The sequence below is a fragment of the Rhinopithecus bieti genome, unplaced genomic scaffold (assembly GCF_001698545.2).
Source record: "Rhinopithecus bieti isolate Rb0 unplaced genomic scaffold, ASM169854v2 scaffold_12478, whole genome shotgun sequence".
Taxonomy (NCBI): Eukaryota; Metazoa; Chordata; class Mammalia; order Primates; family Cercopithecidae; genus Rhinopithecus; species Rhinopithecus bieti.
The window spans coordinates 1,625,368-1,640,588 of NW_016807367.1; the positions used below are offsets into that span (position 1 = coordinate 1,625,368).

General features: G+C 40.9%; 1 long non-coding RNA gene across 1 annotated transcript; it reads left to right on the forward strand.

The window, feature by feature from the left end:
• The first annotated feature begins 596 nt into the window (after positions 1–596).
• Positions 597–7,081, forward strand: LOC108535475 (uncharacterized). Its single transcript, XR_001887241.1, has 3 exons — positions 597–682; positions 2,228–2,370; positions 6,688–7,081. It is a non-coding gene; the product is annotated as an uncharacterized LOC108535475 (long non-coding RNA).
• Positions 7,082–15,221: the final 8,140 nt, after the last annotated feature.

Genomic DNA, 15,221 nt, shown 5'->3' on the forward strand with positions numbered 1-15,221 from the left:
GATGATTATTTGCAAATTATTCCCCATAGAAGTTACATCATCATATATACCAACAAACAATGTATCTGGACATTTAAAATTCCTTTTTTTTGTTGAGACAGAGCGTTGCTCTGTCGCCCAGGCTGGGGTGCAGTGGCGCAATCTCAGCTCAGTGTAAGCTCCGCCTCCCATGTTCATGCCATTTTCCTGCCTCAGCCTCCCAAGTAGCTGGGACTACAGGTGCCCACCACCACGTCTGGCTAATTTTTTGTATTTTTAGTAGAGATGGGGTTTCACCGTGTTAGCCAGGATGGTCTCCATCTCCTGACCTCCTGATCTACCCGCCTCAGCCTCCTAAAGTGCTGGGATTACAGGCGTGAGGCACCACGCCCGGCCTAAAATTCTTTTTCAAAACTACTAACAGACCAAAGGTTCAGCTAGCTCAACAGTCCATGAGTCTGTCTAGATATACTTTGAGCTTCACATCCTTTTTTTAGTAATAAGCTCCACACGGGAGGAGATCTCGGAGAGATTTCTTTTTGTATCCATGGCAACACTTACCTACTTAGAAGCCTCAAATTATTGTTCCTAGGTTACAAAAGTAAAAACTCTGGATTAAAACATTCTGCCCACTCCATGTTTTAAATAGAAAAGAGATAAGAAAAATCTGTGTTGGAAAACAGTGGTACACACACTGCTTCAGGTACTTGAGGATTGCTCAATTTAGGCATTTTCTTAGTGCATTTTGGAATATATTTTTCTGCTTTCTGAGGCTCTCTTCAGTTTTGCTCTCTGGCTTTTGAGAAAGAGACTAATTTATTTGCTTTACTGGCTGAACATAGAGCAGGTCCAGGGTAGGAGTGGGATGATTATGGGTTTGTCCTGAATTCTTAGCCCCTCCTTTAAGCAGGTAAATGTGCTATACTGTGGTATGGTCCTCAATGACTTAAATGCATTTGAATTTATTTTTGCTACTAAGACTTAAATTGGAATTAACAGTATTATCCAAGTACAAAAATGTGTCTACTTATCCAATTATTTTTTATTTAAATAGTAATTAGAAAAAAATCAACTGAGCATTTGGAAAATCTCACAGGGAAGAAGTAAACACATGTATAATCCTTAGTGTTATTAGCTGCAGTTACAAAAAAACAAAGTCCCTTTAAGATGTCCTGCTTTGAAAACATCAGAGGCATGTATGTATGTGCTCCTGCCACTCGGAATCCACAAGTAAAAATCTGCCTATTTGCAGAAATGATTCAATTGACTGTAAACATATTTGTTTGCAACATTGAACAGCCCATTTGTGAATGTGTGCCCATCTCCAGATGAACTGTCTTGCACATAGGCCAAGTCATTGGAAGGTATTTAAAACCAAAAGTTTCTGTGGGGCTAGGCTCTCACTACAATCCACTTCTTTCACAGTGTTGATTTTAAACTCAAATTCAGCATTAAGTGAGGTCTGATTTAGTTGGTCCAGTTTTATAATGCTTTTCAGAGTGAAGCATCAAAAAGCATTGTTGTTTCCTTATTGGTACAAAATTAGTCTTTGAATTGTGGATAACTTGTAATTTCAGTTAAAAGAGAAAAATAAAAGCAAAACTAGCTTATTGTATGACAATAACTCAAATCAGTGATTTGCCACACATAAGAACAAAAACTTGACTGATGTAACAAATGTTTTTTGCTTTTTATCTATCTTTTTTAACATCATAAATACAGCTACTGAAACATTTTCTGACTGCAAGTAATCAATACAGCCCCACTGATCTTTTCAAGGTTCTCTCCAGGAACTGATGTAGAGTTGAAACGTGAACTATAGCAAATGAATTGCGGTTACTTTATTTACATGAATAATAGTCCCTTTTAAAAAAGAAAAAAGAGCCACAAAACTCCAGCAAATAAATTTTTAGAATAATTGCTCAAAGTAGCTTAGGAAAAAAAGAAATTAATTGGTTCAACTAGCCAAACATGAAAAGTAATTTTGACTTATGACCTAAAATTCAATAACTCCATCTCCAAAGGCCTGGTAATTATTGAAAAAATGCTGCTCTGTGTATCTTTTCTTAATGTACAGTAAGCTTAATTTGACATAAAAATTGAAATGTATCAAACAAATTTTAAAAAAAGAATAAGAGAAGGCAATTTGATCAGAGAACATTCAGACAAGGCTACTTGTATATGTATTTTATTCTATATTTTCTCAGAAAATAAAACTAGCTTTAAATAGTCACTGGTTTTATTTCAGGACTATGACTGGAGCTTCTCTTCACTGCAATATAGAACAGCATCAAAGGCAAATAAGACCAATAGAATCACATTGCCAATGCTGCCCTCGTTTCATTGTGTGCACACCATCGAACAGGCAGATGAAGAGGATCCTTGTCTTGGGTAGATTCAGTAGTTTTTTAAAAAGTCCAACAGTGTTCATTGTTTAGTAATAATATTTTTGTACCCTGGGCTCTACCTAATTATTCTTCCTAAACCAATTTTTATATATAGGCAAAGGTTGAACATATACAATACACCTTCAGGGGTTTTCCTTTTAAAATATAATGTATCTACACTACGGGTGAAGCAGCATAGCATAGTAGATGAACTTAGGAGTCAGTGAAGCCTTGGTTCAAGTTTTGTCAAGTTAATATAATTTTAGTATTTTCATATTTGAAATAGAAATAATAAAACTTCCTAGAGTGACAATTAAACAAGATAACATATGCAAAACATAGTTCCTTAAATAAAATGGAGTGTTAACAAATAGAGGCTATCACTATTACAGTATGCTATCTGAATATTTCTTAGGCACCATATACCGTTGGCCCCCTGTATATCCGCAGGTTCTGCATTTGCAGATTCAACCAACCGTGGGTTGAAAATATGTGCAAAAAAAATTTTAAATAGCAATACACCGATAAAAAATACAAATAAAAACAATACAACAAATATTTACATGGCATTTACATTGTATTAGGTATTATAAGTAATCTAGAGATGACCAAGTATACCAGAAGATATGCATAGGTTGCAGGCAAATATGACATCATTTTATACAAGGGACTTGAACACCGTGGATTTTGGTATCTGCGGGGATCTTGGAACCAATTCCCCCTTTCCCGCTCCCCCACCCCATGCCATGGATACTGAGGGAGGGCTATTCTGTAGTACATATTTAAATTAGACCCCTAAAGGGAAACAACCACATCTGTAACGCCATGGAATTTCCATTCATCAATTAAATGGCAAACGACGTGCATGGCACTGTAACAGATGTGCCAATTGCCATCTAATTGGCAATAACAAAATGTATATATGCAAAATATGGCCTTAGATACCGTCAGCTAAAAATGTAAAATTGTGCCATATGGGCGGTTAGGGAAGAAGCACAGTATAAAGTAGCAAATGGTTAGTACATATAAAATATGCTGAAGGAATAAAGAGTGGAAGTGAGAATGCGGTCAAGGGTCCTCAGGAAAGTTAACATTTTAGGATTCTCAATTATAAGCGATAGAAACCTAACACAAAGTAGCTTAGGGGGAAAAATAAATTAGTTGGTACAAGTAACTAAACCGTGGTAAGGGTCAGGGCATATTTGCGCCTGTGGTAATACTAAAACCAGGCACTCTAACGCCAACATTTTTTTTTTTTTCATTTTCCTCCTACTGTTGCTTTTCTCTATATGTCAACTTCATTTTCTTAGACTGACTTTTTCCACGAGGCTAGGAAATTACTAAGCAAAGGGAAAAGTCAAGCCAGGAACTAGGTCAGACAAACCTGCCTCCAATTTTATTTCTAAATAAGATAGCTGCAAAGCTACATACCTCCCTCACAATTTGCCCACAAGGAAATTCCTTGTGGGCCTCAAGATCTTTACCCTAAAACAGTTCTGTTGAACTTCATCCTGTTCGCTTACCTTCACAGATGTGAGCAGAAGCTCATCCCTCTGCTCACCTAAGACAAATGCTTCCTCTGCCCTAATATTCATGTAAAAATGCAGATTCACTGAGCCAGACTAAATTGTGTATTCAGTGAAAGGATGATCAAGGACTCAAAAAGAATGTAACCCTTTGTCTCTCATCTACCAGTGTCCTAGAAGCCCCTTGCTTTGAGTTGTCCCGTCTTTCCAGAACGAACCAATGTACATCTTACATGTATTGATTGATGCCTTATGCCTCCCTAAAATGTATAAAAGCAAGCTGTACCCCGACTACATTGGGCACATGTTGTCAGGACCTCCTGTGACTGTGTCATGGGTGTGTCCTTAACCTTGGCAAAATAAAATTTCTAAATTGATTAAGATCTGTCAGGTATTCTAGGGTTCATATCATGGATAGCAGGTTTAGGGAGTAGCCACTACCAACAGAACCAAGATAAGGAAGCCCATTCAGGGCTGACATCCAGACCTCGTAGAAACAGCAAGGACTTAGCTCACTGGATGGCAGAGAAGTTTGTGGGGGTGCCATACTGATGAAACTTGCTGGAAATCCACCTCATGAAGTGCTGGGGAAGCTGTTCATGGAGAAATACCTTGTTGCCCGCACTTCACTGTCAAGTCACCAAAGAGGTGCCATGAAGAGCTGTTCATAGGGAGGTGCCATATGCTAATAATCACTGGGTGCAACTGGGTGTGGCTGACTGCTGCAGGAGCCTGACAAGAAGAGAACACTGCAACCAGGGAGAGAAACTCTTTTCTTCCCCAGCCAGCGTCCCCCCAACACCCTGTACTGACAAAGCTTAACATCATGCCAACTGGCAAAGGAGAAAGTCCAGCTTCATTATTATGGCGCAGGCAGTGAAGGGTGGATTTGGAGCTAAGAAGCAATAAACTAGTAACTGACATGGAGTATTTATGGAATTTTCTTAAATACCCATCTTGAAGAAATACCATCCATCAGTCTTATGCTGCTCTACTTAAATACAACTTAGCCAGAGAAGGAGAAGGGGATAGAGTGTCTCAAAAGGCTCTGCAAATTCTGCAGGTGGAAGGAAACTACTTAAAAATTAAAAGAGGCCAGGCGCAGTGGCTCACGCCTATAATCCCAGCACTTTGGGAGGCTGAGGTGGGCAGATCACCTGAGGTCGGGAGTTTGAGACCAGCCTGACCGACATGGAGAAACCTCATCTCTACTAAAAATACAGTTAGCCAGCGTGGTGGTGCATACCTGTAATCCCAACTACTCTAAAGGCTGAGGCAGGAGAATCACTTGAACCCGGGAGGTGGAGGCTGCAGTGAGCTGAGATGGCGCCAATGCACTCCAGCCTGGGCAACAAGAGCAAAACTCCGTCTCAAAAAAAGAAAGGGGGGGGAAGAGAGAGAGAGAGAAAGAAAAAATTTAAAAGAAAGGGGGCCGGGTGCAGTGGCTCATGCTTGTAATCTCAGCACTTTGGGAGGCTGAGGTGGGCAGATCACCTGAGGTCAGGAGTTCGAGACTAGCCTGACCGACATGGAGAAGCCCTGTCTCTACTAAAATACAAAATTAGCCAGGCGTGGTGACACATGCCTGTAATCCCAGCTACTCAGGAGGATGAGGCAGGAGAATCTCTTGAACCTGAGAGGCGGAGGTTGTGGTGAGCCAAGATCGTGACATTGCACTCTGGCCTGGGCAACAAGAGTGAAACTCCGTCTCAAAAAAAAGAAAAGAAAAGAAAGGAAGAAAGAGAGAAAGGGTTAAATATCTTGCCACTAGAAGAGCTTTTTGGTTCAGGATAGATGACTGAAGATGGACATTTGGTAGTCTCTCTCTTTTATCTGGGGAGTGTTCTGGAAATACATTAATAGAACTTCTGCTCTACAAATAAAATTGGAATTATACTTCTATAATTTTTATTTTACAAGAATGTGTTACATACTCTAAGAAAAAGAGTCTTCAGCATTTATTTTATATGGAAATCCATTCATTAAGACAGGAGGCATTATAGGTGGTGGTTAAGCATGTTGAAAAACAAGTGTATAAGTTCAAACTGAGATGAAAGATGATTTGGGTTGAGTTAACCAAGGAGCAAAACTTAGCCATTTTTTCTTCTTTTTTGGTTCAGTCTTTACTCTTTATAAAAGAAGAAGGGAATGTTGCTGCATGTTACAGATTGCAAAGGGTAGTATTGTATCAGCCACAGTCCAGTCAGGAAGGAAAACAAACAAACAAAAAACAGTGCTAGGTATTTGAACAGGGGAGATTATAGAGAGAGAATTGATTACTCAAGTGCTGTAAAACTGGAAGAGCAAAAATGGAGCCCTGGGGTAACCCAGAGAGAACAGCAGAAACAACTACCTTCAGGTCTCGGGAAATAAAAGGGAAGATATTGAGATGACCACTCATCTCCTCGAAGAAAGGGCCTCCTGAGCTGGGGATAAGGCCTCTGAGAAGTGCACACTGCCTGGCACCTCTGAGAGGGTAATGAGGCTTCTTCTGGGGGTGACAGAAAAGCTAGGCCAACATAAAAACAGCAAGAAGTCAGAAAAACGTCACTTCTCCTCCCCAACTTTCCAATCTCCCTCTTGCGCCTCGGATTTGCAGAATTTAACAGATTGCCAACTGGCGAAGGAGCTCGGGACATGTAATTTGCAAAGTCCCAGTCCTGGCATCAGTGAGCAGCTACAAAAGGATCTATTTGGGATCGAGAGGCAATAGATGAATAGTTGTCTTAGTAAGCTCAGGAGCATAACTTACCATTTTTTTGTTCTTTCTTGTTTTTTTTCTTTCCATGTTACAGTAAGGGAAGAAGTCACCACACATCCCAGGTGGAGGAGGGAACATGACTTTGGCTCACTTCAGCACCCTCACTATTGTTCCAGATATCCAAGGCCCTCCTTGGACCTCAACAAGACTTAAGCCGCTGCAGAGACGGTGTAGATGTGGAGTGGCTGGTTGGGGACAGAGTGAAACTCCTGGAATCAGATGGTGATCTGCTGATAAGCTGGGTCCTTGCCAGCCAACAGAGTCCATGCGTGCAAGAGCCTGGAGTCTCCCCGTGTGAAAGCTTGGGGCTGGTTAGTCAGTAAGCCTCACAGTAATCCTTAGTCCTGTTAGATATGAGTTATAAATTTCTTTTCAAAGAATTAATATGTCAGTATGTTCAATTCTTTGCCTTTTACTTTTAAACTTAACTTCCTCATAAAACAACCTTTTCCGATTACCTACTCCTCCCTGACTCATTCCTATCACCTGCTCCACCCTAATTCATTCTGACCACCTGCCCCACCCTAACTCATTCTGACCACCTGCCCCACCCTAACTCATTCTGACCACCTGCTCCACCCTACCTCTTTCCGATTACTTGCTACTTGCTCTGCCCTGACTCCCAGCAAAGCACTCACCCCGTCATTCTCTTTAAATTAGCCAGTTGGAATTAGTTTAGCCTGTGCGGTCTAACCCTAGCCAACAGCAGCCACCACCACGTTGGTCAGGGATACGAACCCCTTCCCCTCCCGTGTCCAACTGTGCACTCACCATTGTTCCATCTGTAAGGGCGCACCATTCTATATAGAAGTAACTTGCCTTGCAGAGAATTAAAAATATTCCAGTGCTATTTCTTTTGCAGCACTGAAACTTTATATATAATAGTCCCCTGCACTTCTTGCGCACCAGGCTCCTACTTTCTATGACATTTTTTCCTACGTTTATGTCCCAAGCACCAGTTCCTATCATCTCACTTCACATGCTTTCTGCTTTTTTTTTTTGTACATAGTAACACACAAATCAAATACCTATTCTTAATTTCTTTCGCAATAGATTTTGTTTTGTTTTGTTTTTTGAGACTGACTCTTGCTCTGTCACCCAGGCTGGAGTGCAGTGGTGTGATCTCAGCTCACTGCAACTTCTACCTCCTGGGTTCAAGCAATTCTCTTGCCTCAGCCTCCCAAGTAGCTGGCATTGCAGGCGTGCACCACCACTCCTGGCTAATTTTTGTGGTTTTAGTAGAGACGGGGTTTCACCATGTTGCCCAGGCTAGTCTTGAACTCCTGGGCTCAAGCAGTCCACCCGCCTAGGCCTCCCAAAGTACTCGGATTACAAGCGTGAGCCACAGGCCCCACAATAGATCTTGATGGCTCATTAAAACTTGTGCTTAGAGCAATAGCTTTATAGGCTAGTGGTCAGTCTTCAAACAGGTGAGGGAAATACCTTCATTCCATTCTCAGGCGTGGCAGTAGATGTGCCTTTCCTGGAATGTGTTTATTGCAAAGAAAGAGAAAGAAAACATTAAAACAAGAAGTTCATGTCCTGCTACATTTTCTCATTTTACTAGTGTTTTATCTTTTCTTGTACTTTATTGTCTACTTCTTCATCTTAGATTATCTATGGATAAGATTTTTATAAAAATGGATAATTAGGGGACTGAATGCACTATTTATAAAGTTACAAGTATTTATCCTAGAAGATAATACCAGATAAGCTTATTATATTACCAAATAATGAGTTTAAACATGTTGACTGTTCTTGCTAATTGAGGAAAATGAAACAAACACTTACTGAATTGTTTGGAAACATGGTAGACTTTGGCACAAGAAAATGTTACTCACTTTGTACAACTGAGCCTCGTAGTAGACCCAAAAGCAAATACAGGAGTCTCCCTTTATTTCAGGTTTTGCTTTCCGCAATTTAAGTTCCCCACGGTACAGTACAATAAGATATTTTCAAAGCAAGAAAGGGAAAGACCACATTCACATAACTTTTATTACAGTATTTTGTTATAATTATTCTCTTTTATTTGCCAAGTTTATAAATTAAACTTTATCATAAGTATGCATCAATATGTATAGAAAAAAACAATAGAATGTATTGGTTTCGGTACTGTCTACAGTTTCAGTCATCCACTGGGGTTGTGGAATGTATCTCCCTCCCAGTAAGGGGAGACTACTATAATAAAATGCACTTTTAAAAATTTTAAGTTTATTTGAAATACTTACACTATTTATTTATTTATTTATTTATTTATGTTTTTTGAGACAGAGTCTCATCTATCCCCCAGGCTGGAGTGCAGTGGTGCGATATCAACTCACTGTAACCTCCGCCTCCCGGGTTCAAGTAATTCTCATGACTTAGCCTCCCCCAAGTAGATGGGATTACAGGCGCCTGCCACCACACCTGGCTAATTTTTGTATTTTTAGTAGAGATGAGGTTTCGCCATGTTGACCAGGCTGGTCTTGAACTTCTGATATCAGGTAATCTGCCCGCCTTGGCCTCCCAAAGTGCTAGGATTGCAGGTGTGAGCCCCACTACACCTGGCCCATTTTTATTTATTTTTTATGGCAACTCTATTGAGGTATAATTCGTATCTCACAAAATTCACCTTTTTAAAGTGCACAATTTCACGGTTTTGGTATATTCATAGAGATGCACAACCTTTACCCTGATCTAATTTTAAAATACTTTCACCTGTCCTCAAAAATCTTACCTATTAACAGCCACTCCCCATTCCTCCCACTCCTGAACTCCCTCTACTTTCTGTCTGTATGGATTTGCCTTTTCTTGACATTTCATATAAAGGGGATCACACATGTGGCTTTTTGTGCCAGGCTTGTTTCATTTAGCATATTTTCAAGGTTCACCGTTTTGTTGTTGTATTTGTACTTTCATTTTAATTGTATTATACGGATATACCATATTTATTTATTAATCCATCAGTTGATGGACATTTGGGTTATCTCTACTTTTCAGTTATTATGAATAATGTTGCTATGAACATTAGTATACAATTTTATCTGGACACATGTTTTAATTATCTTAAATGTATACCTTGAAGTATAATTGTTTGATCATATGATAATTCTATATTTAAGATTTTAGGAAACTGGCAAACTTGTTTTCCAAAGTGACTGTAACATTTTACAATCCCTCTAGCAAGTGTGAGGGTTCCAATTTCTCCACATCCTTACCAAAACTTGCTATTGTTGCTATTGTCTGTCTTTTTTATTATAACCATCCTAGTATGTGTGAAGTGGCATCTCATCACGGTTTTGATTTGTATTTCCATGATAAGTAATGAAAATCTTTTCATGTGCTTATTTGCTATTTTTACATCTTTTTTGGAGAAATGGCTATTCAAATCTACTGCTTATTTTTAATAGGGTTGTCTTTTATTCAGTTGTAGCAGTTCTTTATATATTCTCAATAAAATCTCTTACTAGATATATGATTTATAAATATTTTCTCCCAAGAATTATCTTTTGGGCCGGGCGCGGTGGCTCATGGTCGAAGCCTGTAATCCCAGCCTTTGGCGAGCCGCGAGACGGGCGGATCAAAAGTCAGGAGATCGAGACCCTCCTGGGCTAACACAGTGAAACCCCCGTCTCTACTAACAATACAAAAGCTAGCCGGGCGAGCGCGGTGGGCGGGCTCCTGAGTCCCAGCCACATCGGGAGGCTTAGGCAGGAGAATGGCCTAAACCCGGGAGGCGGAGCTTTGCAGTGAGCTGAGATCGGCCACTGCACTCGTCCGGGGCGAGCAGGAGCGAGACTCGCCTCAAAAAAAAAAAAAAAAAAAAAAAATAAATATAATAATAATAATAATATTCTTTTTTTTTTTTTTTTTTTTTTTGGAGAGTCTGGTCTGTCACCAGGCGTAGACTGCAGGTGGCACAATCTCGGCTCACTGGAGCCTCCGCCTTCCCAGGTCGAGTGTATTCTACTGCCTCAGTCTTCCGAGTAGCTGGGATCACAGGTGCCATGCCACACGCTCGGCTGAATGTGTTGGTAGGTTTCGTAGAGGACATAGTTTACCCTGTGTCGTCCAGGCTGGTCCTTGAACTCCTGAGCTCAGGCGCATTCTGCCCACTCAGCCTCCCAAAGTCCGGATTACAGGTGTGAGCCACCAATGCCCGGCTGATTGTAGCTTTGTAATAATTTTGAGATCTGAGAAGCATAAGTTTCTATATTTTGTTCTTTCTCAAGATGGTATTTTGACTATTCTAGGGTTCTCCTTCATTTCCATATAAATTTAGAGGATATAGGCCGGGGCGGCGGTGGCTCAATGCCTGTAATCCCAGCACTTTGGTGAGGCCGGAACGGCGCGGATCACAACGGTCAGGGAGATCCGTAGACCATCCTGGCGCTGGCACGTGAAACCCCTTGTCTTACCTAAAGGAAAATCCAAAAAACTAGCCGGGGCGATGGTGTGCGGGGCGCCTTAGTCCCAGCTAGTCGGGGAGCTGAGGCAGGAGAATGCCGTGAACCGTGAGGCGGAGCTTGCGTGAGCTGAGATTGCGGCCACTGACTCCAGCCCCCGGGCGACAGAGTGAGACCCTCGGTCCAAAAAAAAAAAATAAAATAAAAATAACATTAAAATAAATAAATAAATAAATTAGGAGGATTAGCTTCTCAATTTCTGCCAAGGTAGCTGGGATTTTGGTAGGAATTATGTTGAATTTGTAGATCAATTTTTGTAGTATTGCCATCTTAACAATATTAAGTCTTCTGGCCAGGCACGGTGGCTCACGCCTGTAAACCCAGCACTTTGGGAGGCCGAGGTGGCCGGATCACCAGGTTAGGAGTTCTAGACCAACCTGACCAACATGATGAAACCACATCTCTGTTAAAAAATACAAAAATTATCTGGGCATGGTGGCGCATGCCTGTAATACCAGCTGCTCAGGAGGCCAAGGCAGGAGAATCACTTGAACCCGGGAGGTAGAGGTTTCAGTGAGCTGAGATCGTGCCACTGCCCTTCAGCCTGGGTGACAGAGCTAAACTCTGTCTCGGAAAAAAAAAAAAATTAAGTCTTCTGATCCATGAGCATTAATATCTTTCTATGTGTTTATATCTCCTTTAATTTCTTTCAACAATGCTTTATATTTTTTAGCATACAATTTTCAAACTTCTTTTGTGAATTATTTTCTAAGATTTTATTCTTTTTGATGCTATTATAAACAGAATTTTTTAAATGTCATTTTTGGATTGTTTATTGCTAGTGTGTAGAAATACAATTGGTTTTGGATTGATCATGTATCTTGCAACCTTACTAAACTCATGTATTGATCCTTACAGTGTTTTGTGGATTCTATTTTATTTTTTCCAGTGTGAAAATGCACCTTTGGTATGTATGTCAAATATGTACTTCCTTCACTTTTAGGAAACTCTTTCTTGGCTGGGCGTGGTGCCTCCTGTCTGTAATCCCAGCACTTTGGGAGGCCAAGGCAGGTGGATCATGAGGGCAGGAGTTCCAGACCAGCCTGACCAACATGGTGAAACCCCATCTCGACTAAAAAGACAAAAAATTAGCCAGGCATGGTGGAGCACACCTGTAATTCCAGCTACTCGGGAGGCTGAGGAAGGAGAATCGCTTGAACCCAGGAGGCGGAGATTGCAGTGAGCCAAGATCGCGCCACACTCCAGCCTGGGTGACAGAGTGGGACTCCATCTCAAAAAACAAACAAACAAACAAACAAACAATTTCTCTCCAGCTGGGTTTGGTGGCTCATTCCTGTAACCCCAGCACTTTGGGAGGCCAAGGCAGACTGATCACTTGAGGTCAGGAGTTCAACACAAGCCTGGCCAACTTGGTGAAACTCTGTCTCTACTAAAAATACAAAAATTAGCCAGGTGTGGCAGCGTGCGCCTGTAGTCTCAGCTTCTCAGGAGGCTGAGGCATGAGAATCGCTTGAACCTGGATGGCAGAGGTGGCAATGAGCCAAGATCACGCCACTGCACTCCAGCCTGGGTGACAGAGTGAGACTTCGTCTCAAAAGAAAAAAAAAAAAGCAGGGAAACTAGACTTCTTTTGTGGCCCAAACTGAAAAGTTTGTGAACATAACAATACTCATTGTATTTGTTTTCAAATTTCTGCTTCTGGCCAAGTTGGAGTAATAGAGATCTTACTTACCTTTCCTCCTGAAATGACAAAGAAAAAAAGTCAAGAAAATATATGAAAGAATAATTTTCAAGACACTGGACATTAGACAACAAAGGACAGCAATCACAGAGGTGGGAAACAGATGAAGTAAGCCTATAATTACCTCAGCTTATTGCCTTGAGAGAGTTTTCAGACCATGACACAGGGAGGGGAAATTCAAGTGAAATACAGGGACTCCCTGAGTTGAGTAGATGGCACTAAGAGTCCCAGAGAGCAAGGCAACTCCAATTCACTGGACACAGTACAATAGAGAAGAGGGCAGCATAGAGAAATAACTGTGACGATTTGTGGAGAATTCTTGTAACCAATGCATGCATGGGAGGAAACCACCCAAGGCCAGGGAAACAACCTCCTGAGAAGATTAGAGAAAACAATGTCCAGTATAGAGACAGTGTAAGGAGAGTGATGGTTCCTCCTAGGCACACTGGAAAATCTCATAATTCATGAGACATTGGTTAGAATACTCAGAAAGGTCTAGCCTCAGTAGTGGATATAAATTAACCCTAAGCTAAATGCTGCTCTGGTCCCACCTAACAAATCCTAAAAGCAAGAGCCCCACCAAACTGAATACTCAACCAAAGAAGAAATACAAATGACATACAAGTACATGAAAGGAGGCTCCACATCATTAGTCATTAAGGAAATACAAAGTAAAACTGCAATGAAATGCCACTGCATACTCATTAGAGTGGTTAATATTTAAAAAGTCTGTCACGCCTGTAATCCCAGCACTTCGGGAGGCTGAGGTGGGTGGATCGTGAGGTCAGAAGATCGAGACCATCCTGGCTAACACGGTGACACTCCATCTCTACTAAAAATACAAAAAAAAAAAAAGAAAAAAAAAATTAGCCGGGCATGATGGCGGGTGCCTGTAGTCCCAGCTACTCTGGAGGCTGAGGCAGGAGAATGGCATGAACCTGGGAGGCGGAGCTTGAGGTGAGCCAAGGTCACACCACTGCACTCCAGCCTGGGCCACCGAGTAAGATTCCATCTCAAAATAAATAAATAAATAAATAAATAAATAAATAAATAAATAAATAAATAAATAAAAAGGCTGACCATACCAAGTGTTGGAGAAGATGTGAAGGAACAGTACTCTTATGTACTGTTGCTGTAACCAATGAAAATAAAATGGTACAACTCACTTGGAACAGTTTGGTAGTTTTTTTTCATTGTTCTTAGAAAGTTAAACGTTCACTTACCATGTGACATATGACCTAGTCATTACACTTCTAGGTAATTTGCCTGAGAAAAGTGAAGAGTGCATTGTAGCTTTATTTTTATAGCCCAAACCTGGAAACAACCCAAATATACAACAGCTGAATGGATAAACAATGTGTGGTATGTTCATACAGTGGAATGCTACTCAGCCAAAAAAAAGAAAAAGAAAAAAACTACTGATACATGAAATGAACAGATCAGTTCAGAATAATTGTGCTGAGTGAAATGTCAGACAAAAAAAGAGCCCATATAGTATAATTCAATTTATATAAAAACTCTAGAAAATACAAACTAATCTACAGTAACAAAAAACAGATCAGTAGTTATCTGGAAACTTGAGGAGTGTGAATGTGTGTGTGTCTGTGTGTGTGTGTTTGTATGTGTGTGTGCATGTGTGTGTGTGATATACAGGGATTACAAAAAAGGATAAGGAAACTTTGAGGGGTGATGGATATGTTCATTAGTTTGATTGTGGTGATAGTTTCATGGGCATATCATTATATCAAGATATCAAAATTTTACACTTTAAATATATACAGTTTATTGTGTCAATTGTATCTCAAAGTTGTTAAAAATTATTTTACTCAGGTTTTACAGTGCTTTTAACAGTAATACGTTCAGGGCCAGGAGCAGTGACTCACACCTATAATCCCACCAATTTGGGAGGCAGAGGCCACCAATGCCCAGCTAATTTTTTGTGCCACCATACCCAGCTAATTTTTTTTTTTTGAAATGGAGTCTTGCTCTGTTGCCCAGGCTGGAGTGCAGTGGCACAATCTCGGCTCATCACAACCTCTGCCTCCTGGGTTCAAGCGATTCTCCTGCCTCAGTCTCCTGAGTAGCTGGAACTATAGGCACGTGCCACCATGCCTGGCTAATTTTTGTATTTTCAGTAGAGACGAGGTTTCACTGTGTTGGCCAGGCTGGTGTCGAGCTCCTGACCTTGTAATCCACCTGCCTCAGCCTCCCAAAGTGCTTGGATTACAGGAATGAGCCACCGTGCCTGGGTTTTTTTTTGTTTTTTTTTGTTTTTTGTTTTTTGTTTTTGTTTTGAGACAGAGTCTCACTGTTGCCCAGGCTAGAGTACAGTGGTGCGATCTCAGCTCACTGCAACCTCTGCCTTCCAGATTCAAGTGATTCTCCTACTTCAGCCTCCCGAGTAGCTGGGATTACAGGCGC